Genomic DNA, 5,016 nt, shown 5'->3' with positions numbered 1-5,016 from the left:
TTTCTATACAAAACAATCCTATCACTAGAAACATCTATTCAATACTGGCCCTTGGGATGTCACCATTTTATTCCAATATCCCTAAGCTATTTCTAGATCTGTTACTAATCCACTCATTTAAAGACCAAGGGTGTGACTATTTGCAAAGACTTAGTCACATTCAACCTTCCTCTGCTTAGAACTGGCATTACTTCATGCATTTCCACCTATAAAAGTGCTATTATTGTGGGAGACAGTGTTAATTGAAACACAGAGTTGTACTGACCAAATAATAATGCAGACACTTGGGGTTGCCAATATGAAGTCATTTGTCTGAGGGAATTGTCACTCAGAATCCTGGCAAGTCAAGGAAGAAGTTATAAATGAGAAACAAAAGGGCATGGGAGAAGGAGATGAGAAAAAAATGTAAGGATATAAGAGACCCAAAGTATGTAACTAGTAAGGTAAACTGAGGTAGCACCATACTCTAAAAGCTAAAACAGAGACTATTTTCTCATTTTCAAGTATTCATGGAGATCAGACATGTGATCATATATAATGCCTTGATAAATTTCAAAACATGGAAATAGTAAAGACTAATACACTAATTGCAACCTAAAAGCCTAAATTTAATAATAATGTCAATAAAAAAATAAAATCTAAAACATCAAATCCTCCCTAGATATAACAAACAATTAAGAGAAAAATCACAGTTTTGGTGAAAATTGAAAAACTTGGAAATGGATTGTGATTAGTGATTTGATATGTTTTGTTAGACAAAACAAAATAATTTAAAAATATTTGTAACTTGCAAAATTTTGAAGGAAATGTTCACAGTAAAAGGATAGGAAAATAAGTTATGGAACATTCATTACAAAATGCTACCAAAAGACTGGGGAAACTGTTTATGTGGGTATGAAATGCCTAGAAATCAGCATGAGAGGAAGTAGGAGAAAAAAAAATCAGTCAGTGTAATCAGAACCAGAAATGATTAGAAGATGGTGCTAATAGCCACACAAGTTTAAAAAGGAAGAAAACAGAAAACATGAGTGTCAGAAAAAGAAAATTGAAAGTTTTTTAATCTATGCAAATGGAGCTTTGAGAACTAGAATATCTGAAATGAAAAAATTCACTAGTGAAATGAATAGCAGATCAAACAATTCCAAAGACAAACTTCAGTGAATTTAACAAATGTTCCTAGGGAAGCACAGAGAGGAGAGATTTGAAAAAAGTATTTCAGATAACAGGAACCCTTAAAACTATATAAAGGAACCCAAGACACATGACATTAGAATCCAAGAAGAAAGTAGGAGAAGGGGATAGAAAAAGTAATGGTTGAAAGTTTCCAAACTTTGGTGAAAATTATAATGTCACAGATCTAAGAAGTTCAAATAACTCAAAGCAGAATAAAAAAAACTCAGATAGTATAATTAAATTTCTGAATATTAGAGATAAAGAGAAAATTGTTAAAGGATCCAGAGAATACATCACACGCAAAAGACAAAGAATTGCGCCAAATTTCTTGCAAGAAATTGTCCAAACAACAGCCCCATTAAGGAGTGCCTCTAGGCTTCTTGGAGCAAACTAATAGGCTGTGTTCTTACACTAACTGTATAAAAAGAGGAGAAAAGAATGCCAGGTACACTTCAGTCTAGGCCATATGCCTGGTCTGAATTGTGAATGGGGAAACATGGGATGGGGATGGGGAAAGACACTATCCAAGACAAAAGAAAATGGAGAGATATCCTAAAGATAGTGTTAAGACAGAAAAACCTGTGAACTAAAAATTATTTACACAGCAAAAATATCTTTCAGAATCAAAGTTAAACTCTCAATTCACAATAGGTTTAAGCTAGTAAGCAATAATAAAAAGATAACTGGAAAATCTCATAGTAAGTGCAAATTAAGAACAGGTCTAAATAGCACATGGGTCAAAATAGAAATCTGGAGAGTAACTTAAAAATTTTCACTAAATGAAACTGGAAATACAACTCAAAAAAATTAGTAGGGGATTTCCTGCAAGACAGCTGACTTTAGGAACAGGACATGGCTTCCTCCCACATGAAAGGAACAAAAACTAATAATAAAAATGCGTTATTTTGGGGGATGGATAGTGGAGTGCAGACAGGATAAAAAAAGAAATCACAGAAGAGACTTGCAATTAACTTTTATAGAAGGAGACAAAATATCTTGCATCCATTGCCCCACTACCCAAGTTCAGCAAAGTTAGATCCCTATTATGCCCTCCATCAATGGGGAAAATGTATATAAGAGGTCCCAAATAGTCCCCCTTGACAGGAAGAACACATAAAACTTTTTCTGTTGGGGACTACTACATTTCCACAGGAACTGAACCTCATTTGGGGAGCTGAGAGGGAGTGCTTATTATTCCACTACTCTGGGAGGGTTCACATTATATTCTCCCCTATGTAGGCTAATGTATCATGGTACTATCTTGAGATCAAACTTTTCCATATCACATGCCATCACCATGCACACTGTGCCCTCTGAGACCTCTGGAGTACCTGGCACCTACATAACCCAAATAGACTGAAGGCTACACTTCTTTTGCTATCTCTCAAACTGCTACACACTTGCCTGCCACACCCCTATTACTGCTCACAAAAGACAATAGCTTGTGATACAGGCACCCTTACTGTCCTGCTGTGAGAGCTGCACTACCCACTAGAGTAGCCACACACACATGTGGCTCATAGTGACTGAGGGGTGCACACTCACTTACTCCTGCTAGACTAGTTGTGCATTGGACATCATGCATCCACTTGCCCAAATTGTTGTAGTGTCCCTACACCTGAATGGCTTGTGAAGATGGATGTGCTGTCAACTCACTGCTTCACACACTGTGCCCAAAGCCACCAATTACAGCTACAGAAGCTATACGGGGATTGCAGAACTATGATCATCTGGAATCAAAGTCAATGTTGCACACAAAACTGACTCCTAACTCACATCTTCATGAGAAGTGTTTTACTAAAACCAACTTATAAAACTGGTAGGAATAGTAGATCTGCCAGATATGCATATTTAGGGATACAAGTAGTATGGAAAAGCAAGATAATATGATGACTTCCAAAAGGGAAAGGGGAAAGGTAAGGCAGAGTAATGAAGGTGGTTAATCTGACTGAATTACATTGTGTTCATGAGTGAAATACCATAGTAAAACCCCTATGAACAGTGAACTTAAAAATAGGGACAGGAACATGAAACATGTCCTGTTAGGATGTGGATATAAATGGGAGGCTAAGTGGAAAGGACCAAGAAGGGTGAATATGGTTGATGTACTTTATACTTGTATAAAAATAGAACAGTGAAGCCTGTTGAAATTGTTGTAAGTAGGGGGTCATGGAGATGGGGGAAAATGATGGTGGGGGTGAATCTAACAAAGGTTCATTGTAAGCATGTATGGAAATGTCATAGAACACCCCCCCAGCCTGTACAACTAATATATGCTTCTAAAAATGTTAAATAAAATAAAGCAAAAAAGAAATTGATAAAACACCTGAAAGATTTCAAAATAATGATTGTTCTTTAAAAACCTAATAATGTAGAAGAGAACACAGATGGACAATTCAGTGAAATTAGGGTGGCAAGGTCTGGCTGAAAGAGAAATTCAGTCAAAAAGATTATTAAAGAGAACCAAAAAGAAATCTTGCATTTGAAGAAGTCTATAAGTAAAATAAAAAATGTAGTTGAGAACCTCAATAAAAGACAAAGTAGAATAAAGAATATCATTGAACATTCTCCAGAACAGAACATATATTAGGCCACAAAGAAGTCTTAGAAAATTCAGAAAAGCATTCCAATAATGTTTTCCAGGAAAATATTGCTTTAGTGCTGGATTTTGTAAAAAAATTTAAAGAAATAACACTAATTTTCCAAAAAATTATTCCAAAAAATTAAGAAAACTCTTCAAAGCTCAAACTATAAAGACAGCATCATTTATATCAGAATTAGACAAATAAAAATGATAGAACAATACCTCTGATGAATGTAGATGCAAACATTCTCAATAAAATACTGGCAAATTGCATCTAAGAGTACATGAGAAAGTTTGTATACCATCATGAAGTAGGAGATATCCTGCAAACATGGTGATTCATATTCACAAATCAATAACTCTAATATAACATATGAACAGAATGAAGTACAAAACCATATGTTCATCTCACTCAAAATAGTCCAACATCCCTTCATGATAAGAACTTGGAGCAAATTAGGTATAGAATGAAAGCACCTCAGTAGAGAAGAGGCTATATATGACAAACCCACAGTCAACCTCATATTGACTTGAGTTAAAGCTGAAAGCATGTCTTCTAAGATCTGGAGAAAACAAAGCTGACACTTCCAACACTCATGTTCAATATAGTATTATAAATCTTTAAGATAGAAGACATTCAAATTGGAAAGAAAGATGTTAAATTACCCATCGGCCATTGACATGATTTCATGTGTATAAAACCTAATGTGGTAAAATAAAATGGAAAAAATCAGTCTTAAAACCTCTTGCTGAGAGGCAGTAGCTGTATTCACTGATATTTAACCACAAAGACAAAACCAGAAGCTTGCAGCTGGAGGTTCAGCAAGGAAACTGCAATATCAGAGCAACAGAAGTAATGACTCCCTTGTTCTCCTTTGTCTTGCCCTAGTAGTGGAGGGGTTGTACCCAAATTAAGAATGTAAAAGCTACCCTCCAATGATCATGCATTGACCCATGACTTGATGTACTCAAAACCTGCTAATGTATAAAAGTAATATCCTTACTGTGATTGGGGCTCAGAATTTGGGAGTTATCTGTCTGAGCCATGGTGCCACCAATGATATGCTGCTTCCAGATGTTGGTGTCATGGCCTCTTTGATCCTGCTACATTTTTGGTGCATTGGCCAGGAAGCTGGTAATTGGAGATGGTGGTCTTCCATCTCCCTTTTTCCTTGGGGACTTGCTGAGGACACCACAGGACCAGTCATGTCCTCAGGCACTAATGGGTAATTTTTCCTGTTGAGGGGAGCCTCACCCAG

The 5,016-nt window shown here is 36.1% G+C and overlaps 1 non-coding gene across 1 annotated transcript; it reads left to right on the top strand.

Annotated features, from left to right (window-relative positions):
* The first annotated feature begins 1,547 nt into the window (after nt 1-1,547).
* LOC141421150 (small nucleolar RNA SNORA51) lies at nt 1,548-1,673 on the top strand. Its single transcript, XR_012445822.1, has one exon. It is a non-coding gene; the product is annotated as a small nucleolar RNA SNORA51 (small nucleolar RNA).
* Nucleotides 1,674-5,016: the final 3,343 nt, after the last annotated feature.

Source organism: Castor canadensis, chromosome 2 (assembly GCF_047511655.1).
Source record: "Castor canadensis chromosome 2, mCasCan1.hap1v2, whole genome shotgun sequence".
NCBI lineage: Eukaryota > Metazoa > Chordata > Mammalia > Rodentia > Castoridae > Castor > Castor canadensis.
The sequence above is the reverse complement of the archived record's forward strand: the minus strand, read 5'-3'. Positions and strand labels throughout refer to the sequence as shown.